Below are 24798 nucleotides of genomic sequence, written 5' to 3'. Positions count from 1 at the left end.
TTTTTGTTGTTTACAGTCCACTCTGCACGGGACTTGCCACTCAAAGAAGAGCACCCTGTACCGGCAGTTTTCTAACGTGGCTTAACATCTGCATCACTTCATTGAAACACAATTTGCCGGGCCTCTCTCGGAGAATCTGGATCAAGAATTTGCATTTCTAGCAGTTTCCAGGGATGCCAACCCTGTTGCTACAGAGCCCACACTCTGAGCCCCTGCCCTCTACTTGGCTTGACTATTTGAGGTTTGGGAAGGCAGCCCTGATTTCAAATATTTCTCTCCAAATTACCCTTCGAGATGAGCAGTTCTTGCCAGGTTGCATAGCGTTGGTGTGATGTGGGGGACTTATAAAATAAGGATAGAACACAAGACGTAAAAATTTCAACAAAGCTCCTTTCCTTCTCATTCCTCCTGTCTTCGAAAATTGAATGAGTGGGGCGCCTGGGGGATTCAGTCGGTTAAGGCAGGCTCAGGTCATGACCTCACTGTTCGTGGGTTCGAGCCCCGCATGGGGCTCTGTGCTGACAGTTCAGAGCCTGGAGCCTGGTTCGGATTCTGTGTCCCTCTCTCTCTTTGCTCCTCCCCAGCTCGCGCTGTCTCTGTCTCTTTCTCTCTCTCTCTCAAAAATGAATAAACATTAAAAAAATCCAAAATAAATAAACAAATAAATAAAATTGAGTGAGTGAGTGATTTTCCCCTCAGTGCAGCTAATCTCATCTGGCTGATTAAGGAAATGTGATCTAAATGAGATAATTCACACTACCATGTAAATGGCTGACTTGGAGTTGTTTTAAGTCAATTAAACATACTCCAAAGCAGCTCCTTAAATTAAATTAATGTGTCCTTCAATCATAAGTATTTCAGTCAAGTAGATTATTAGGAGTGGGAGGCCTTCCTGGGATCCAAACGATCTCTTTAAACATCTTAAGTTTGTCTGGAGAAGCAGTTTTTTTTGGGGGGGGGGGTGAGGGCTTCCCTTTACTTACTCTTGCTATAGGTAACTCAATAAGAACCAATTTTCAGCAGTGCCTCTAGTGGCAATAGGAACTATTGAATTAGGCTTTACTCCTTCAGCTCATCTATGGGGACGTGGGTGAAGGTGATACCTATTCCGATGTATCTTTGGGCCTTTTTTCTCCCTCAAGGAACATGAACTAGTTCTGCTTTATAAGTGAATCAAGAGCTGCTCTATGCTCCAACAGAAGAAAGGCAGCTGAAGATTTAAGAGAGTAAAAGTGTACATGCAAAAACTGCAGTAAAATGAGTAGTGTATAGACAAATAAAAATAAATGATTGACAGGTGGATAGACAGTGGATAGGCAAACAGGCAAGAAGTTTCTTCTCTGTCTGGATGTGGGTGATTAGTTTTAAGAAATAAAAATTAAAGAGAAAACATTGAGAGAATTTCTTGCTAAGAAAAAAAAAAGGCATGGAACTTGAAATCTTGCCCCAAAAAGGAACACAAAAGTAATTGGGTGCTCTTTATCAACTTTTCCAGAAACTGGCTAACACAGGTATATGTGCTTCATATGTTTTTTACATAAAATGTAAAGTGCATATTAAATTGAAATCCTCTCTGCTCACTTTTCTAGACCCTTCTTTCTCTAGAGGAAACTATCATAAAATTACTGTGTACCTTGTTTATATTTTTATTACACTTATATGAATACATGGAAAAATGTTAATATTATTTTGTTAATGCTTTGTACATTAAAAAATATTTTTCTCCATACTTTTTCAGTACTGGTCTCTCCCATGAATACACACATACAAATTCCATAGAAAATAATAGTAAATCTTCTCCAACTTCCCCTTCTTTGACTTTTCTTTTTTCATTTTTTTTAAAAATTGAAGCTAATTAACATAGAATGTTATATTAGTTTCAGGTGTATAGCATGTTGATTGAACAATTCTATACATTATACAATGCTCACCATGATAAGTTGAGTCACAATCTGTCACAATACAATGTATTACAATATTATTGGCTATAGTCCCAATCTATACTTTTCCTCTCTGTGACTTATTTTACAACTTTGTCCCCAAAGTCACTCTCACATACGTATTTGTCTGATAGAATGACCTACTTTATGGGTCTCCAATTTTCATAGATTATGAAAACTTAGGTACAAGATAACATTCCTGGTCCTCATTTTGTATTTATTATACTTTTCTATTACAAGGTATATCTAAAGGGAAAAGCTGGGGGACATTAGGGCAAGCAGACTACACTTGTGTCTTCTTTGCCTTTTTGTATATTTGGGTAGTGCTAAACATATTAGCAGATAATTTTCTGTAGAAAGCTTTCTATAAGTTAACAAGAATAAAAGGTTATAAATTCCCCCCCTTCTTTGGGCACCAAACTGTTGAGTATATTCACGATGCACCTACAATGAAACTAGGTCGGTTACCTAAGGAAATGATTATGAAAAACTTCCTCATTTACATGCATGACTTATTCTAAGCCCTACACAATTATTCTTGAATTGGAATGTAAAATTAGAGGGACACTGAATTTGATCTAAAGATCATGGAAACAAGTTGCTTGGTCTAATGATTTTTACTTCGCTGTAGCAGAGTTTTATTTTAGGAAACCAAAAATATGGATTTGTCATTTCAAAAGGTTATGTCACAAAAAATTGCAGTATTTTCCTCCTAAATTTGCTAAAATCAAGTAGTTTCCCTTTTTGTAGAACACATGGCAAGGGGAATATATAGTATATTTTTAGATGGGAATAAAATTTAAACAATTGAAACTAAAATTTTTCCTCACATATTTAAATTCACAAGGAGTTATACATGACAGTGTAAATACTATCCCTGTTCACTTGGAGTTGGTATTTTGGGAATGTTAAGTCATTATGCCCAGTTAAGAACTTTATTCATGTGGAAAGAAATTGGGAGTGGAAGATCAAGAGGTAATATCTGTTTTGAAGTTTCTCACTGATCATCTCTATGATAATAAAAATGTAATTATTATTTTAGTAGCTTTTAAAAAAAGCTAAAGGAAAGAGCAAAAGATGAACAGGTAGAGCACAGAGAATTTTCAGGGCAGTAAACATACTCTGGATGATACTATAATAATGGATACTTGTTATTTCAGTTGGTTTGTCCAGATCCATAGAATGTACAACACCAAGAGGGAACCCTAACGTAAACTATGGACTTTGAATGAGTTGACGTGTTAATGCAGGTTCATCAGTTATAATAAATGCACCACTTTGGTGAGTGATGCTGATCATGGGGGAGTCTATGCATATGCTGGGGCAGAGGGCACACGGGGAATCTCTGTACCTTCTTCTCACTTTTGCTGTGAATCTAAACTGCTCTTAAAATATAGTCTTACGCAAACACACACACACACACACACACACACACACACACACACACACACATTACATGCCAAAATTGGCACTTTTACAAAGACTACTTAGAGAAAAGTGTCGGGACCAAATGAAAAATGGAGAATTTTTCTTGGTTTGGATTAAGAAGATGGGGCTTAAGAATTTTAAGTCTGCAATAACATGCACAAGAACACAAAGAGCATTGGTGTATATTCTTCTAGTGCCATGTAATTCAGGTGACCTGGAGAGTTTCACAATCTCATTTACCGCAGAGATGACTCAAATTTAAATTTTACATACATAGACCCATCACAATTACATTCTTGAGATTTCTTATATGTGGGGAAAATTTGTGAAACAGTCAAATGGCTGAACAGTTCTTTAAAAAAATTCTTCCCTGAAAATATATTAGTAGGACAAAGTTCACATTTGCCTCGTTTTACTTTATTAACAAAGATCAAACTGTAGATGGGATTTAATTCATCTGACAACATCTACCTGTTCCCTCTAGCCTCTTAATGTAGACTATAAGTTCAAAAATACCAAGACATTCTTAATATAAAAACAAAGGAGAAATTAAGAGTTTCTTAACCAGAGGGGGCTGGGTGGCTCAGTAGGTTGGGCATCCGACTCCTGGTTTTGGCTCAGGTCATGACCTCAGGTTCATGGGTTTGAGCCCCGCGTCAGGCTCTGAGCTGATGGTGTGGAGCCTGCTTGGGATTCTCTCTCTCCCTCTCTCTCTGCACCTCCCCCAGTCAGTCTGTCTGTCTGTCTGTCTGTCTCTCTCTCTCTCTCTCTCTCTCTCAAAAATAAATAAATAAACAAACATAAAGAGTGTCTTGACTAAATTTACTAATGTCCCTAAAGTTTTCATACTCATTAAATGAGACTTAGAATTTTAACATTAGTATATATCAACATTCTATGAAGTTTTTCCTCTGGATTAAAGAAAGCAAAAAATTCTTTAATATTCTACTTACTGAACGATGAAATTTAATTCCCAGCCAATGGATCTTGGGTGGCTTTTAAAACGTATTTGGCTAATGAAATGTGATAGAAGGGATGGCCCAGGATTGCTGAGCTTTAGTGACAAGAAGCCTTGTAGCATGGGGCTCTTGGAACACTTTCTTTTATCGTCTTCAGCTACCATGTAATAATTATAATTCCTCTGAGGCTTCCATGCTAGAGGGGTCATGTAGAGAGAGGAGAGAGACAGATGCCATCCAATCCCCAGTTGTATCTCCAGACATTCTAGAACAGAGACAAGTCTCCCTCACTGTTTGCTACCTGTCTATAATTCCTGACCCACAAAACTGTGAGAAATAATAATAAAACTATGTTGTTGTAAGCTTTTAAAAAAATGGAAGCTCAGATTGGTTTTGGTTGTTAATTTCCCCAATGTCACACAAATAATAAAGTGAATAACCAGCACTGGTGTGTAGCCCTATCTTCCATATCTCATGCCCAGTTTTTCTAGTATCCTACCATTCTTCATACCCAGACCCAACGCTTATATAATATACTTTATTTGCTTATGGATTTTTGATTCTCATTCTTGTAACAAACATTTACTGAACACCCACCATTGCTCCTTAGACTTGATAAGCATCAGTCTTTTGAGCTCTCATGAGAAATGCAATGATCTGGATCCTAGCAGAGTTAAAAGCACCAGTCAGGAGACTGGACACTGTTGATAATCTTCCCTATGCCCCAACTACTCTCCAGTTATACTGTGGAAAGAAACTCTCAACAACGAGCCTTTAAAAATACTAAGGAGGCAATGTAATATACAAGAAATTGTAAATCTGACTGAGATGAATGGAAGTAAAACTCATCAATGCATGTAAAAAGGAGGGGAAGGGCATGATTTGATATATTGTTTAATATAGTAATAATGTACTTGCACAGAACTTTACAACTTAAAGATTCATCAAAACTATAGGTAGCACTTTGATCTGTTAACGGTTAGAAAACAAAGGGGCGCCTGGGTGACGCAGTCGGTTGGGCGTCCGACTTCAGCCAGGTCACGATCTCACGGTCCGTGAGTTCGAGCCCCGCGTCAGGCTCTGGGCTGATGGCTTGGAGCCTGTTTCTGATTCTGTGTCTCCCTCTCTCTCTGCCCCTCCCCCGTTCATGCTCTGTCTCTCTCTGTCCCAAAAATAAATAAACGTTGAAAAAAAAAATTAAAAAAAAAAAAGAAAACAAAACTAGTAGTAATGGAAAAAGAATAACTGAGGTGATTTTTCAATTATTTTAGGAAGGTGGTTCTATCAAGTTCTTTTTGCTTCTCAATATAAATTCATTAAGGAAAGTTGTTGAGCTGATCTTTCCAAATACCAAACAAATCATAATGTATTCTTAGTTAATTAGCTTATGTTTTCTTTATTCCCGGTTTGATGTCACATATCAAAGCAAGATAATATATGGGAAGGACCTAACATCTCCATAAATCATCACACTGGTACTGTTCTGGGCATTTGAACCCTTGTCATTACTGTCATTAACAGAAATGCAATATATATGAACACTCTCTGATATATTACTGAGAATGTGATGAGTCAGTATTTAGCCATGCAGTATTTAAACGGTTGAGGGAAGGGACGCCTGGGTGGCTCAGTCAGTTGAGCGTCGGACCCTGGATTTCGGCTCAGGTCATGATCTCATGGTTCGCGAGATCGAGCCTCATGTCAGGCTCTGCACTCAGAGTGCAGAGCCTGCTTGAGACTCTGTCTCTCCTTCTCTCTCTGCTCCTCCCCTCATTTCTCTCTTTCTCTCTCTCTCAAAATAAATAAATAAACATGAAAAAATAAATTAAAAGAACAAATGATTGAGGGAAGACAAAGTATGCTGATCCTTCTGTGTAAAATGAATATACTGTTCTTCTTTATCAAAAAAGTCACAATTTGAACAAGAGGAAAAGGAAGTATAAGGACACAATGTAAGCATCCATTTGGGCTTCCCTCCTCATGAAGATTATACTCATACATAAATTATAAAGAATGTGCACAATGTCTCTACAGTCTGTGAACGATTCACCTCCCTGCTGAGAAGTAACCTGAGAGAAGAAAATGTAATTTTCCTACTTCAGCTGTTGGAGGATTTTTCTATTTACAACAATGGTCCTGAGAAGGCCCGAGGACAAAGGCAACTCCAAACATGATGGAGAAAAAAGAAGGAAAGACAGTGATAACATCATTCGGCTTCTGAACTAAACAACTTTGGAAACACCTTCCCGCGGACTTCACTTCTTGATATGGGAGACAGTATGTCCATCATCATCGAAGTCATTTTTAGTCAGTTTTTTTCTGGAACTTGTAGTGAAAAACATCACTGTGGATATGGTATATTTTAGAAAAAAATATTAAAGATGTCTTTACTTAAAACCTGAGTTTGTATAAACTGAGATCTGCACCTGCTACACTTAATGTATTCTGTCTAGTTCAGATATCTAGATGGGGATATTGCTAAAAGCTATTATGGCCTGTCTTCTTCAAAAGTGTACAATACAAAATTGCCTGCACAATTACCTCTTAATGCTCAAAAACAGCTTTTCTCTCTGTTTTCCTCTCACCTCTGCCTCCAGTTCCTGCAACAACAGAGGAGGAAAGGGGTGTGTTTTAGGCTGAGGGCTATCTCAAAATATCTTCCAAATGAGCTAGTAGAGGAAGGAGAGAGAGACAGAGACAGAGAGAGAAGGAGGAAAGGAAGCAGGAGTTACCTAATGTTCACATCACGTGTCTGCTGTTAAATATTCTACCAGGACTTTAACAACTGGGTTGTTCCATTTTAACCATTCCATTGTTTAATGATAAAAGGAGGCAGAAGAGGTGGCCCTGTATTTTAGAAACTTGCAAACATTCCTCTTCAATTGGGCAACTAATGATTTGTTCTTTACAGCCTATACAATAAATGTGTGTAAAGTAATTGGGCCATCTATCAGCCTGAAATAAGTGAAGGTATACATTTTTTTAATCTAAGTTTACGGATGAAGGAAGAATGCTAATTAAAGTTGGTTATTTATGGGAAAACATTTTGAAAGATACAAATAGCAAATCAATTGAATTAATACCTTGTATTTCTTTCTTTGATATTTAGCACAGAAACTTCAATAAGTAAAATTAGCTTCATTATTTTGTCTCCTGCTGAAGTGGACAAAGTCACCTGGTAATAATAAGTACGTACGTGAATATAATTTGTAAATTTCAGTTATTAATTATTCTTTAAAACAGAGTATAAATTCATCTGAGTGTGTAAGAAATAAAGGGAGAGAAATAAGATTGTGACCAAAAGTTCTTGTTACAGGAAGATATGTTGACTTTTTATGATAATCAATAGAATACTAATAGCAAAATAAAAATTCACAAATTGTTATGTCTGATTTTAACTCTGGAATTACTCTCTCAGATTATGTCTCTTGTGGTTAGAAAGAGTAATATCAATCTCTTTGAAGTCAGGAAACAGATAATATGTAACAGAATCCCTCACATCACCTACCCCATGTCTTGTAGTGTAAGGTAAAATGGAAGTACAGTCTTTATGAGTTATTGGACCTAGAATTATGTAACTATTTAGGAGTTTACTTAGCTCTATAACAATCCAGATTATTAATTACTCAGCAGGAATCTTGAGATGAGGCTACAGAAAAAGAGGTATCCATTAAATTGCAAATTCCACTCTTAGGCATAATTCAGACCACGTATACACGATTTGTGACTTTTTAGAATCCCTCCAATAATTGCTTTGTTTAAAATATCTAGATCAAAAAGGTGCCTGGGTGGCTCAGTGAGGTAAGCATCTGACTCTTGATTTTGGCTGAGGTCCTGATCTCATAGGTCATGAGTTCAAGCCCCATGTTGGACTCTGTGGTGACAGTGCAGAGGCTGCTTGAGATTCTCTCTCTCTGACCCTACCCTACTTGCGTGTGCTCTCTCTCAAAGTAAATAACCTTAAAAAAAGTTTTTAATAAAAAAATATACATAAATATCTGGATAATAAACAATAGTTTATGTGGTTTCCATTGTCCAGAATCCTCTTTCAAGTCTCAGATTACATGGCATTTATGTAAGAAATCTCTGCTCTCTCAAACTAGGTGGGATTCTCTTATTAAATACTACCGATACCATATACTTACTTTGAATGAAAATCCCAATTGCACTTGGGTACTGATTCATGTGATTTGTTTTCTTCAGTGTATTATAAGCATTCTGAGAGCTCAGACCACAGCTTTCTTGTTATGGTTCTATTCCCAATGCCAAGTGTAGTGCTGTACATTTGGTAAGAACTCAATATTTGTTGAATAAATGAATACAGAAGAATAAGAAATAAGCTTTCATAAGGCAGTGGGGAGTTAATTTTTGTGAATTATCCCATATTTTATGATAATGCCATGAAAAATACTCAAAACGTAACAACTGAATCATCAAAATCAAACATGTATATTCTCATTTTTATAAAAATATATATAAACATAAAGGATATACTAGTTGAAGATGTTATCTCTGTATTGTAGGATTATAATTTTCTGCTTTTCACCTTGAAATTGCTTATACACTTTTCCTATGTTAAATTTAATCTTTGTATTCATCAGATAATATGTATATAACACTTTTAAAACTTGATAGCATTCACAACTCTTACGGAGAAAAAACAGCAGTCCAAAGATTACACTTATAGTTTATTTTATGTGTCTATTTACCTACATATTTCTAAAGAACATACTAATACTGCTAATTCATTATTTTTAGTTTCAGACAGTTACTGAATTACTCTCATGTGTGGAAACAATATAAATCCTTTTCTCAGAAACAAAAGTATAAAATCTGAAATGTGACCCTCTTTTTAAGAAGCAAATCAGCTTTAGTGCCAAGCTTTAAATGTCCCATTTGGTATTGATAAGAAAAATGAATTTATGACCTGTGAACTAACAGCCACCAACTGAAAGTATTAGAAATTGGTATGAATAAATTTAACTTATTACATAAGTTACACTTCTTTCATAAGTTAAATTTTACTCTTCTCATTTCCACAGAATAAGAGGTATGGTTATAATATTAGTTGTGTATGATATTAGTTATATATGATATATGTATTACATTAGTTATATATGATATGTTAGATATATGATTTTTACATATATATAAAGAGAGAGGCCAAGATAGAGACACAGAAAGAGACAGAGAGACAGGGAGACAGAAACAGAGACAGATTAAGGACTGTTATCAAATTGTTTTAAAAACCTGTCATTACCCTTCTGAAATCCAAATATCTAAGTTTATATGGAGGCCAAAGTTATGGAAAAATGTTTTAGAAAATTGAGCAAAGTTAAAAAAGTTTGACTAGGGTAGGAGAGAACAATAATTCACAAATTGCATTTACAGTTAATCAGCTATAAAGAAAATAAACATAAAATGAAATCACTGTTTTTATTTCTCCTTTCCCACATTATTTTTTCCATATTCCCTACAAAAATATCAGTATTGGGTTTTAAGTACATTACCCTCTTTTTTTATTACTTTACTTTGTATCTATCACTAATTCTTTCCCCAAACACTTCAAATAGAACTTTAAAATATCTCTAAACATAATCAGATATATCAGGTAATTTATAAAATACACTTTTCCCTGGGAAAACTCTCCTGGCTCTCCACATAATATGGTTCTAATTTGATCTGGTTTCTCTCTGAGGCTACTATATAGCTGTAATCCTGGATATTATTTTTACAATCATTGTAGAATCAGTCCACTTTTTTGGTTCCCTGGTTTCTGGAGCCTATGTGTCTTCTCAGTTAATTCATTCCCTCATTTTAGTAGAGGAAATCCTCCAAAAGCTTTCTGATAAAGAATACATCAGAGGCACTTTTATTTAAGATCTAGCTGTCTATATCTTCATTTCTTTCATCACACTTAGCTAGTAATTTGCTTATAGAAGCACAGGTTGGATATTATTTTTTAATGTTTATTTATTTTTAAAATATATATATATTTTTTTATAGTTTTTATTTATTTTTGAGACAGAGAGAGACAGAGCATGAATGGGGGAGGGGCAGAGAGAGAGGGAGACACAGAATCGGAAGCAGGCTCCAGGCTCCGAGCTGTCAGCCCAGAGCCCGACGCGGGGCTCGAACTCACGGAGCGCGAGATAGTGACCTGGCTGAAGTCGGACGCTTAACCGACTGCGCCACCCAGGCACCCCTAAAATATATTTTTTAATGTTTATTTATTTTTTAAGGAGAGAGAGCACAAGCAGGCGAAGCACAGAGAGAGAGGGAGACACAGAATCTGAGGCAGGCTCCAGGCTCTGAGTGTCAGCATAGAGCCTGACGCGGGGCTTGAACCCACAAACTGTGTGAAATCATGACCTGAGCCGAACTCAGACGCTTAACTGACTGAGCCACCCGGGCGCCCCTCATCTGTCATATTCTTAAATACAGTGATCTGTTCTAGTTTCCTATGTGTAGTTGAGAAACCTGATATCTATCTGTTTTTGAGATCCTTTACATATGCTTTGTTCTTTCTGTGGTGGCGGTGGTTGGGTTCTCTCCAGAAGCTTTTAGCAAATTCTCTTTATTCCTGGAATTTTGTATTTACTATCATGTACATTTATGTGGCCCACTTTTCATTGAATGTGCTAAGCATTTAGCAGAAAATGTCACTCTGGGAGTGGCTGGCTTTTAGGACAAGAAAATTTTCCTGAATTACATTGTGGATATAGTTCTTCTTCATCTTCTCATCTTTCTCGAATTTTTATTCGTTGGATATTGGACTCCTGTGTTGAGCCTCTAATTATTTTTTTTATTTCTTTTTACTTTCAGTGATGCCTTTTCAACTTTATCTTAAATATTTCTACTATTACGTTCTCCCATGTATCTCCCAAGATATATCTCCCAAGTATCTCCCAAGTAAAATATATATATTTATATATGAACTTTTTCTTGTTTTCTAATATCTAACTTGAAAGGACATGTTACCCTTTTCAAGGCTATAGTTTTTTTTTTTTTCTTTTTTTTTCTCCATAGCCTTATTTTTTAACTTAGGTCTCCTTCATACATTGATTCTTTTTTTCCCCCCTCTGATTCTACTTTTTGTTTGGTTGTATATTCATTTTCTTTGCTCTTTTTCTTGTACGAATCTTTATTTAAATGGCTGATGATCATTGTCTCCTCATCATCAACAATGAGGCTTAGAAGTAAAGCCCTTAAAAGCTGCTGTGGGGTTCTGCAAGTTTTGGAATGAACTTGATGAACTGGAAGACTGCACCAAAGGGTGAGTGAGTGCTGAACCCATATTTTCAGTATCTCTGGGTATTTTCTCTTAGGCTGGCTTGTTTTCCCCAAATAATCCTCCAACTTCTGTCTGAGGCCGGGTAGTGGTGGAAGGCATTACCATGGCTAGCAACATTTTGGTGACTGGCAAGATAAAGGGAACTGAGCATGTCACTGTTCATTATTTAGTTTCCATTATTGGTTTGTTTCTGATCCTGTATTGCTGCATTTGTTACTCATCTTTGCCTGGTATTCTCAGAGTCTCTATGGTTATCTACAGAACAGTCATCTATTCTTCCATCCAGATAAGGGACATGCAGTTGCCTGGCCTGAGTAGGAAAAGATTTGAGCAGCTAATTGTTCTGTATGAGAACCTGAATCTATTTTTTTTTAATTTTTGGCCCATACATCACCCCTGACGTCAGCACTGCATGGTATTTCTAATTTTTCAGCCTTTTCATTCTTCTGTACTATTAATCTCCTTATAGCTTTACAGCTTTAGATGAGCCACAGATAATTGGTTCACAAACCTTCCTGCTTTTTTTCATCTGCTTTCCATTGTACCAAATGTTGTAGACGTCCCTCATATACTGAATACTTTTTTTTGTCTGCTTATACATTTTTGCCTTATTAGGGGCTTCATAAGGGAACAGAGAAAAGAAAAACATCTATGTTTTATCTATCGTATATATCTAGAACCCATACCTTCTCTGTCTTCTCTATATTTTTATCACTATAGGCTAAATCAATAGTTCTTAAGAAAGGATTATCATCAAAATCACTTGGGACATTTTTCATACCCTGTAAGATCTGGACACTATAGTTTTATATAAATCAGTTATTTGTATGCATATGCCTAGTAAAACACTACTGGTTTTGGTTATCTGTTAGCTGGCTCAGGTCATTAATAAAATTACTAGGGATTTGTAAGTGGACTTATATTTTAATACATATCTCCACCTGTACCGTCTGATATTCCCAGTACCTGTTTTGCTTACCTATCTAAGTGCTATTATCCTTCATCCCTTCTTTCTCCATAATAGAACCACAATTTATTTCAATATGATCAAGGAAGGTGGACCCTTCACAGTATCTGCAAGTCAATGATGATGACTAAACTAAGTCAACATGGCCCTTCCCTTCTCCAGTGAATGTGTTGTCCATGCTCCATGGAGGGCAAAGATCTCAGATATTTCTATAGAATGAGAATGTTTTCCTTTCTGGTAAATAATTGGATTTAAGATGACATTACTATTGGGGTGCCTGGGTGGCTCTGTGGGTTAAGCATCTGACTTCGGCTCAGGTCATGATCTTGTGGTTTGTGAGTTGAGCCCTGCGTCAGGCTCTGTGCTAACAGCTCGGAGCCTGGAGCCTGCATCAGATTCTGTGTCTCCCCCTCTTTCTGCCCCTCCCCTGCTCGTGCTCTGTCTCTCTATGTCTCTCAATAATAAACATTAAAAAATTTTTTTTAAGATGACATGACTATTCTTGCCTTTGGCTCTTGTCATATAGAACCAACAATGATTGATGCCGTGACTACCATCTTGAGATCACGAAAGGAAAATCAAGGTACTTGCACAGAGTTTGACCAGTAGCCTCCACACCATTATACTAAAAAAATTCATAAGCCATGGAGCCATCTACTGCCAGATTGACTGTTATGTACTATAGTAAATGTCCATAGTTTTAAAGCCAAAGTCAGTTGGGTATTCTATTATTAGAAGCTCCAAATTCCCTACTGATATTCTGAACATGCTCATTAATACTTCCAATGCTTAAAATACAATACCAATCTAAAATAGATTGCTTCCAGTCATCTCAATTTAAATCTGGTCCTATTCAACTTGATTTAAATATCCTGGATTGCAACTGAAAGGCATACCTGTTTCCCTGATGTTTTTTTTAACTGTGGTTACTTAATCATTCTTGATACAAATTGCAATACTAGACTAATTTAATGTCAAGGTGATGGGAGAAGAAATGAGGTAGTTTTAGGAAAAGTTTGTTTTCTCTGAGAACAAACTAAGGGTTGATGGGGGGTGGGAGGGAGAGGAGGGTGGGTGATGGGTATTGAGGAGGGCACCTTTTGGGATGAGCACTGGGTATTGTATGGAAACCAATTTGACAATAAACTTCATATACTGAAAAAAAATTTTTGTTTTCTGAACTAATAAAAGATACCTCTACTACTGCCATTTTTAATGCTGGAATATCAAACTCCCTTGCCTTAGCTGACACCTGACTACCATTAAAATACCAAATGCCTCCCCCTGCCCCTCCCTGCTTAGGATTCTCTCTCTCAAAATAAATAAATAAACATAAAAAAAATAAAAAAAAATAAAATGCCAGATGTCAGTTGTTGTGTGGTGGGTTTTGTTGTAGTTTTACTCAGTTAGCTATTTTTATCTCATTACACTTCCTATCACACCCAAAACCAGAGAGGGTTCTGTGGCTATGAAAAGGCATTGAGCTGTCTAGCTGACTGTATGAAATGCTGAGTGTCATGGATGGGCAACAGGAGAAGAATGGAAAAGTGGACCAAGGTACCGCTCCCTGAGCCAGCCACACAGCACAAATGTATAAAGAAGTTCAGTGTAACATTCAGTGTAACATGTGGAAAATCAGGCTTTTTAATGAGACCAAATCTTATTACTCCATGTATTCTTTCATCAGTAGCATATGGCTTTGAACATTCTGTAGGGCAAATGTATTTGTTGTGGTGGCTCAAAAGCCTGAGCTTTTATGTGACTTGGGCTGTCATTAATGATCATATCACTACATTAACCTATGCCCAATAAAACACTCAATAGGGATGTGATGTTTTAATTTCAGCTCTATCTGGGTTTTGCTTTCTAGAATGATAGAAACACAAGTAGTCTAATATATATTACCTTCTCATTGGAAACTATTTTCATGAAGAACTAAGATTCCCAAAATGAGTGGAAAGGTATACATATAAATTATATAAATAGCTAAAACATTCACTTTTTTTTTAATTTTCTAATAATTTATAAATGTTTATTTATTTATTTTTTTATATATGAAATTTATTGACAAATTGGTTTCCATACAACACCCAGTGCTCATCCCAAAAGGTGCCCTCCTCAATACCCATCACCCACCCTCCCCTCCCTCCCACCCCCCCATCAGCCCTCAGTTTGTTCTCAGTTTTTAACAGTCTCTTATGCTTTGGCTCTCTCCCACTCTAACGTCCTTTTTTTTTTTTTTCCTTCCCCTCCCCCATGGGTTCCTGATAAGTTTCTCAGGATCCACATAAGAGTGAAACCATATGGTATCTGTCTTTCTCTGTATGGCTTATTTCACTTAGCATCACACTCTCCAGTTCCATCCACGTTGCTACAAAAGGCCATATTTCATTTTTTCTCATTGCCACGTAGTATTCCATTGTGTATATAAACCACAATTTCTTTATCCATTCATCAGTTGATGGACATTTAGGCTCTTTCCATAATTTGGCTATTGTTGAGAGTGCTGCTATGAACATTGGGGTACAAGTGCCCCTATGCATCAGTACTCCTGTATCCCTTGGGTAAATTCCTAGCAGTGCTATTGCGGGGTCATAGGGTAGGTCTATTTTTAATTTTCTGAGGAACCTCCACACTGCTTTCCAGAGCGGCTGCACCAATTTGCATTCCCACCAACAGTGCAAGAGGGTTCCCGTTTCTCCATATCCTCTCCAGCATCTATAGTCTCCTGATTTGTTCATTTTGGCCACTCTGACTGGCGTGAGGTGATACCTGAGTGTGGTTTTGATTTGTATTTCCCTGATAAGGAGCGACGCTGAACATCTTTTCATGTGCCTGTTGGCCATCTGGATGTCTTCTTTAGAGAAGTGTCTATTCATGTTTTCTGCCCATTTCTTCACTGGGTTATTTGTTTTTCGGGTGTGGAGTTTGGTGAGCTCTTTATAGATTTTAGATACTAGCCCTTTGTCCGATATGTCATTTGCAAATATCTTTTCCCATTCCGTTGGTTGCCTTTTAGTTTTGTTGGTTGTTCTTGCTGTGCAGAAGCTTTTTATCTTCATAAGGTCCCAGTAATTCACTTTTGCTTTTAATTCCCTTGCCTTTGGGGATGTGTCGAGTAAGAGATTGCTACGGCTGAGGTCAGAGAGGTCTTTTCCTGCTTTCTCCTCTAAGGTTCTGATGGTTTCCTGTCTCACATTTAGGTCCTTTATCCATTTTGAGTTTATTTTTGTAAATGGTGTGAGAAAGTGGTCTAGTTTCAACCTTCTGCATGTTGCTGTCCAGTTCTCCCAGCACCATTTGTTAAAGAGGCTGTCTTTTTTCCATTGGATGTTCTTTCCTGCTTTGTCAAAGATGAGTTGGCCATACGTTTGTGGGTCTAGTTCTGGGGTTTCTATTCTATTCCATTGGTCTGTGTGTCTGTTTTTGTGCCAATACCATGCTGTCTTGATGATGACAGCTTTGTAGTAGAGGCTAAAGTCTGGGATTGTGATGCCTCCTGCTTTGGTCTTCTTCTTCAAAATTCCTTTGGCTATTCGGGGCCTTTTGTGGTTCCATATGAATTTTAGGATTGCTTGTTCTAGTTTCGAGAAGAATGCTGGTGCAATTTTGATTGGGATTGCATTGAATGTGTAGATAGCTTTGGGTAGTATTGACATTTTGACAATATTTATTCTTCCAATCCATGAGCAGGGAATGTCTTTCCATTTCTTTAAATCTTCTTCAATTACCTTCATAAGCTTTCTATAGTTTTCAGCATACAGATCCTTTACATCTTTGGTTAGATTTATTCCTAGGTATTTTATGCTTCTTGGTGCAATTGTGAATGGGATCAGTTTCTTTATTTGTCTTTCTGTGGCTTCATTGTTAGTGTATAAGAATGCAACTGATTTCTGTACATGATTTTGTATCCTGCAACTTTGCTGAATTCATGTATCAGTTCTAGCAGACTTTTGGTGGAGTCTATCGGATTTTCCATGTATAATATCATGTCATCTGCAAAAAGCGAAAGCTTGACTTCATCTTTGCCAATTTTGATGCCTTTGATTTCCTTTGGTTGTCTCATTGCTTATGCTAGAACTTCCAGCACTATGTTAAACAACAGCGGTGAGAGTGGGCATCCCTGTCGTGTTCCTGATCTCAGGGAAAAAGCTCTCAGTTTTTCCCCGTTGAGGATGATGTTAGCTGTGGGCTTTTCATAAATGGCTTTTATGATCTTTAAGTATGTTCCTTCTATGCCGACTTTCTCAAGCGTTTTTATTAAGAAAGGGTGCTGGATTTTGTCAAAGGCCTTTTCTGCATCGATTGACAGGATCATATGGTTCTTCTCTTTTTTTTTGTTAATGTGATGTATCACGTTGATTGATTTGCGAATGTTGAACCAGCCCTGCATCCCAGGAATGAATCCCACTTGATCATGGTGAATAATTCTTTTTATATGCTGTTGAATTCGATTTGCTAGTATCTTATTGAGAATTTTTGCATCCATATTCATCAGGGATATTGGCCTGTAGTTCTCTTTTTTTACTGGGTCTCTGTCTGGTTTAGGAATCAAAGTAATACTGGCTTCATAGAATGAGTCTGGAAGTTTTCCTTCCCTTCCTATTTCTTGGAATAGCTTGAGAAGGATAGGTATTATCTCTGCTTTAAACGTCTGGTAGAACTCCCCTGGGAAGCCATCTGGTCCTGGACTCTTATTTGTTGGGAGATTTTTGATAACCGATTCAATTTCTTCGCTGGTTATGGGTCTGTTCAAGCTTTCTATTTCCTCCTGATTGAGTTTTGGAAGAGTGTGGGTGTTCAGGAATTTGTCCATTTCTTCCAGGTTGTCCAATTTGTTGGCATATAATTTTTCATAGTATTCCCTGATAATTGTTTGTATCTCTGAGGGAATGGTTGTAATAATTCCATTTTCATTCATGATTTTATCTATTTGGGTCATCTCCCTTTTCTTTTTGAGAAGCCTGGCTAGAGGTTTGTCAATTTTGTTTATTTTTTCAAAAAACCAACTCTTGGTTTCGTTGATCTGCTCTACAGTTTTTTTAGATTCTATATTGTTTATTTCTGCTCTAATCTTTATTATTTCTCTTCTTCTGCTGGGTTTAGGCTGCCTTTGCTGTTCTGCTTCTATTTCCTTTAGGTGTGCTGTTAGATTTTGTATTTGGGATTTTTCTTGTTTCTTGAGATAGGCCTGGATTGCAATGTATTTTCCTCTCAGGACTGCCTTCGCTGCGTCCCAAAGCGTTTGGATTGTTGTATTTTCATTTTCGTTTGTTTCCATATATTTTTTGATTTCTTCTCTAATTGCCTGGTTGACCCACTCATTCGTTAGTAGGGTGTTCTTTAACCTCCATGCTTTTGGAGGTTTTCCAGACTTTTTCCTGTGGTTGATTTCAAGCTTCATAGCATTGTGGTCTGAAAGTATGCATGGTATAATTTCAATTCTTGTAAACTTATGAAGGGCTGTTTTGTGGCCCAGTATATGATCTATCTTGGAGAATGTTCCATGTGCACTCGAGAAGAAAGTATATTCTGTTGCTTTGGGATGCAGAGTTCTAAATATATCTGTCAAGTCCATCTGATCCAGTGTCTCATTCAGGGCCCTTGTTTCTTTATTGACCGTGTGTCTAGATGATCTATCCATTTCTGTAAGTGGGGTGTTAAAGTCCCCAGCAATTACCACATTCTTATCAATAAGGTTGCTTCTGTTTATGAGTAATTGTTTTATATATTTGGGGGCTCTGGTATTCGGCGCATAGACATTTATAATTGTTAGCTCTTCCTGATGGATAGACCCTGTAACTATTATATAATGTCCTTCTTCATCTCTTGTTACAGCCTTTAATTTAAAGTCTAGTTTGTCTGATATAAGTATGGCTACTCCAGCTTTCTTTTGGCTTCCAGTAGCATGATAAATAGTTCTCCATCCCCTCACTCTGAATCTAAAGGTGTCCTCAGGTCTAAAATGAGTCTCTTGTAGACAGCAAATAGATGGGTCTTGTTTTTTTATCCATTCTGATACCCTATGTCTTTTGGTTGGCGCATTTAATCCATTTACATTCAGTGTTATTATAGAAAGATACGGGTTTAGAGTCATATTGATGTCTGTATGTTTTATGCTTGTAGTGATGTCTCTGGTACTTTGTCTCACAGGGTCCCCCTTAGGATCTCTTGTAGGGCTGGTTTAGTGGTGACAAATTCCTTCAGTTTTTGTTTGTTTGGGAAGACCTTTATCTCTCCTTCTATTCTAAATGACAGACTTGCTGGATAAAGGATTCTCGGCTGCATATTTTTTCTGTCTAGCACACTGAAAATCTCGTGCCAATTCTTTCTGGCCTGCCAAGTTTCAAAAGAGAGATCAGTCACGAGTCTTATAGGTCTCCCTTTATATGTGAGGGCACGTTTACCCCTTGCTGCTTTCAGAATTTTCTCTTTATCCTTGTATTTTGCCAGTTTCACTATGATATGTCGTGCAGAAGATCGATTCAAGTTACGTCTGAAGGGAGTTCTCTGTGCCTCTTGGATTTCAATGCCTTCTTCCTTCCCCAGTTCAGGGAAGTTCTCAGCTATGATTTCTTCAAGTACCCCTTCAGCACCTTTCCCTCTCTCTTCCTCCTCTGGGATACCAATTATGCGTATATTATTTCTTTTTAGTGTATCACTTAGTTCTCTAATTTTCCCCTCATACTCCTGGATTTTTTATCTCTCTTTTTCTCAGCTTCCTCTTTTTCCATAACTTTATCTTCTAGTTCACCTATTCTCTCCTCTGCCTCTTCCATCCGAGCCGTGGTGGTTTGCATTTTGTTTTGCATTTCCTTTAAAGCGTTTTTCAGCTCCTCGTGACTGTTCCTTAGTCCCTTGATCTCTGTAGCAAGAGATTCTCTGCTGTCCTGTATGCTGTTTTCCAGCCCAGCGATTAATTTTATGACTATTATTCTAAATTCACTTTCTGTTATATTATTTAAATCCTTTTTGATCAGCTCATTAGCTGTTGTTATTTCCTGGAGATTCTTCTGAGGGGAATTCTTCTGCTTGGTCATTTTGGATAGTCCCTGGTGTGGTGAGGGCCTGCAGGGCACTTCCCCTGTGCTGTGGTGTATAACTGGAGTTGGTGGGCGGGGCCGCAGTCGGACCTGATGTCTGCCCCCAGCCCACCGCTGGGGCCACAGTCAGACTGGTGTGTGCCTTCTCTTCCCCTCTCCTAGGGGCGGGATTCACTGTGGGGTGGCGTGGCCCGTCTGGGCTACTTGCACACTGCCAGGCTTGTGATGCTGGGGATCTGGCGTATTAGCTGGGGTGGGAAGGCAAGGTGCACGGCAGCAGGGGGGGGCAGGCTTAGCTCGCTTCTCCTTAGGTGATCCACTTCAGGAGGGGCCCTGTGGCAGCCGGAGGGAGTCAGATCCGCTGCCGGAGGTTTGGCTCCGCAGAAGCACAGAGTTGGGTGTTTGCGCGGAGCGAGCAATTTCCCTGGCCGGAACCGGTTCCCTTTGGGATTTTGGCTGGGGGATGGGCGGGGGAGATGGCGCTGGCGAGCGCCTTTGTTCCCCGCCAAACTGAGCTCTGTCGTCCGGGGGCTCCGCAGCTCACCCTCCCTTTGTCCTCCAGCCTTCCCGCTTTCCGAGCAGAGCTGTTAACTTATGACCTCCCAGACGCTAAGTCGCGCTTGCTGTCGGAACACAGTCCGTCAGGCCCCTCCGCTTTTGCAAGCCGGACTCGGGGGCTCTGCTTGGCCGGCGAGCCGCCCCTCCGCCCCGGCTCCCTCCCGCCAGTCCGTGGAGCGCGCACCGCCTCGCCGCCCTTCCTACCCTCTTCCGTGGGCCTCTCGTCTGCACTTGGGTCTGGTGACTCCGTTCTGCTAATCCTCTGGCGTTTTTCTGGGTTATTTAGGCAGGTGTAGGTGGAATCTAAGTGATCAGCAGGACGCGCGGTGAGCCCAGCGTCCTCCTATGCCGCCATCTTCCCCTATTGCTGAGTGGATTTTTTTTTAATGAAAACATTCACTTTTCATTAAAAAAAAATCCACTCAGCAATATAACTTAACAAGCCTTATTTATACTTCTAGAAAGACTACCCAGAGTCTGATAAGGGGGTGGGATTATCCCCTTCCCTTGGTGAACCAATAATCTGAGAGGAAAGGTGTAGTTCCTACCTCTGTAGAACCCTCAGTCTGCCAGTGATGATAGCGTGCGCGTGTGCGCGCGCGCACACACACACACACACACACACACACACACACACACCAAGAACACGGGTTTATGGAATAAATTAAATTTGCACTAAAGGAAATCTTTAAGGGTGTAGCTCAAAGTCAGCTATATCCTTGATTTCTTCTCTTCTTTTCGTACATTCATCCCTCCCTGACTCATTTGCTCACCTGATCACTAAGGAAACATGAATGGTTCAGTTACTGAGTGCCAGACAATATTCTTAGTTGGGACAGAGCCACGTATAAGACCTTCCCAGCCCCACACCGTGAGAGCTGGCAGCCCCACAGCATGACAGGCCTAAGACAACTATTTGCAGATGTGGCATTTTGAAAGGAAACAAGAGCATGCCACAGTGCAAGGCTGGGGAGGCTTCCTGGAGGAAGTGAATCAAGCAGGACCTAAAAAGAAAAGGAAGAGTCTCCTAGAGTACTTATTTATGCTGGTGATTTTTATAAACTGCACTATTATTTGGCATCATTGAACATGAATACCCTTACCCTTAGCGTAGGACATAGAGTTCATGACCAAGATGGACTTACTGTGGCCTTCAGCCTGATTAAATTTTAGACAGGTTTCTTCTTGATCATGGGCCCTTTTTCTTAAAGCATTTTCACCCCTTTGAAATGTAGATCTTCTCCAAGTCCCTTGCCAGTTTTACAACCCAGCAAATGTCTTTCTGAAGGACCTGCGAGTCAATCCCTTTAAAATGTAATCATCAAGAAAGACAGTGCCCTATTTCCCAGTCTCTGTGGGAGGGTAGGTACCTAACTTCAATAAGTATCAATTAGCAAACCCAGATGGCTTAATTATATAGACTACCCTGCCGCCTAATTCCCTCTAATCGTCTTCCACCTGCTTATCCCAGCGCTTAAAAACTCTCCCGCCTTTTATCGTAGCCAAGATGAGTGTAATCTCTTTCCCCTATTCTAACAGTCTTGAATAAAGTCTTCCTTGTCTATTTATTCCAACCAGGGTATTTTTTCCTTGACATTAGCAAGCAGGGGTTGCAAAGAGAACACCACCAGGAAAACTTAAATATTTCTGATCCTCAGTTTGTTCCACTGTAAAAGGAACATTAAAAAATTCCTAGCTTCTTATGTCATCAGAAGCATTAAATGAGATCATGTGGTAAAAGCGTCTTGCCAACTATTGTATGCTTTGCGCATGGGAATGTTACTCTTCCCTCAGCGGCTAAAATAGAACTGAGAGGCAGTGGGGCATAATGGTTGAGCATACGGGCTCTGGAATCAGAGTGAACCTTAGTAAGCTTCATAACCTCTCTTTGCCTCAGTCCTTCTCACTGTAAAATGAGGATAATAGAACTTCCTAGTGTTGGGTAAAATTAAAGGAATTAATTGAGTGCCTAGAATAGTCTCTGACAGTTAATTAGCATGGGTGAAAAGATAGCTATCATGATTAGTATATGTACTAAATGTTCACAGATGTAATTAGGTCTCCCCTCTACTTAACAGCCTCATGTGGCTTCTCAGTGTCCTTGGTATAAAATCCAAAACTTTAATGTAAGTGATTCTCCCTGTTATGCTATGATCTAGTTCAATTATGTTTTTTTGTTTGTTTTTTACAATTTCATTGAGGAACAACTAATCTGTAATAAACTGCACATGTTTAAAGTGTATGATTTGATGATTTTGAAATATTTACACGTTTATGAAACCACCAAATGATACTCTTTTACGTAATTTGTCATTAATAGAGCAGGATTCCTTGGAGCTAAGGTTACACTTTGACCTCACTCTAGATTTCTCTCCTTCTTGTTTTCACTCCTTACCCCAATCCAGAAATGTCACCACAGTCCTTCTGGTTTCTCCTTCATCCGCTCTCATGTTACCTCTTCAGAGAAGCCCTCATGCAACATGTCACACAGCTTCCTGAAATGTTTCACTTATGCAACTTCTCAGACTAATAAACTCATGTACTTAATATTACATGACTATCTCATTCTCTGGTCTGGAAGCTACCCACTAAACGTTGTATTCTCAGAGCCAACCATGTAATCCTTTGGCACCTAATTGGAAATACAGTTTTCTCAAGTCTAATAATGTGCCTATTAACTTTTTGCATGATATTTTGGCCATGCGAATATTTTTAATTTTCATAAAGTTAAATATACCGGCCTTACTTTGGAGGTGCATTGGTCTCTACTGGCCAGGCCCTTCCCATTGTCCTATTTGGCACCACATTCCAGGCTCCAGCCTGGTGTATTGGCCTGGGGGAAAAAAAATCCCTGCCCAGCTTTCCCTACTGTGGTGGCCAACTGTCCCAGTTTTTCTGAGACTTTGCAGTTTCCTGGGACATTGGACTTTCAGTGTTAAAGCCAGGATAGTCTTAGGCAAACCAGTACTGCTCCCCACCCAGACTCTCTCAGAGGCAGGGACTCCCCTCACAGCCAGAGGCCTGCTGCTGCCAGTAGCCTTGTTTCTAGGAGAGGGATATTGGTTGGAGATGGGAACAGAGAGAACCCAAGATACATTCAGATCAGGCCACTATCTTCCCAAAAGTAATAGATGCATATACCACTTAGCCCAATGCACAGCATATACTCAGAAAGTATCTGCTGAATGACTAGATGAAAGCCATTTTTTATGCAGACTAAGCCTCACCCACAAGACTTCGGTAGCTCTTTGGAAAGTTACCATGCATTTCAGCACTGGCACCACCCACAGCATGTGGGACTCACAGAATGCTGGAAGATGGATATTATTTTCACTTCTAGAAACAATAGTTTTAGGATGAGATTTAATTAACAGTAAATGATCTATGAAACACATTTTTGGAAATTACATATAGAAAGCATTCTCCTGGGGCACCTGAGTGGCTCAGTCAATTAAGCATTCCAACTCTTGATTTCAGCTCAGGTCATGGTCTCACAGCTCCTGAGGTCGAGCCCTACATCAGGCTCTGCACTGACAGCCTGGGTCTTGCTTGGGATTCTCTCTCTTCCTCTCTCTGTCCCTCCCCCCTCTCAAAATAAATACACATTAAAAAAAGAAGAAAGCATTCTCCCTTTGAACAACAATTCCCTACTCCCCACCACTCTCCTTTCTCCTTCCCTGTCAACCATCACTCACAGAAATATTTCTAGGAGTTTGACTATTTTATATGCCTCATTTGTCCTTCTGTGACTGGCTTATTTCACTTAACACAATGTCCCCAAGTCCATCTATATTGTTCAAGGGGCATAAAGTTACAATTACCCAAGATGAATAAGTTCTAGACATCTGCTATACAATACAGTGACTATAGTTAAACAATATTATATACTTAAAAACATACTAAGAGGGTAGATCTTATGTTAACTACTCTTACCACACATACACAAAAAGACAAGGGGACACGAGAAATATTTTGGAGGTGATGAATATGGATATGTTTACTATCTTGATTATGGTGATATCACCAGTATATGCATATGTCCAAGCTCATCATATGGTATACATTAAATATGTGCAATTTAAAAAATATTAAATACACCTACATAAAGCTGAAAAAAAAGAAAAGAAACTTTCTCTCCAACCCCAAATTTCAATATCTGTTTTCTACTTGGTTCCTATACAGAGAAATTTTAATATCTGGACCCAAATGTCACCTCCTCAGTGAACAAGCCCTTCCATCATGAGACACCCTTTATTCATCTGCCTTATTGTCTTAGGGCTCATGTTCTCAATTCTTTGGCTTTTTCCAAGCTCAGGGTGTGCTGTACTCACGTATTCCCAGATACATACTTTGGTCTCCAACCTATACTGTATTCTGAATTGTTTCTTTGCTTTCTCAATTACTCCAAATTCAGAGTTAATATTTAGTCGGTATACCCATATGGATGCACCAGTGGTTGATAACTACCATCTGTTTTTATTAATCTTCTGCTGAACTGACTGTTAAATATTTCCAACAACAATACTGCCATAGTGGCTGATATTCCACAATCTCTCTGTATCCTCCCCCTGCCATCACATTATAAAATTCAAATCCATCTGGGATAGGT

Source organism: Lynx canadensis, chromosome E1 (genome assembly GCF_007474595.2).
Source record: "Lynx canadensis isolate LIC74 chromosome E1, mLynCan4.pri.v2, whole genome shotgun sequence".
In the NCBI taxonomy this organism is placed as follows: Eukaryota; Metazoa; Chordata; class Mammalia; order Carnivora; family Felidae; genus Lynx; species Lynx canadensis.
This window is presented reverse-complemented; position numbering follows the sequence as displayed.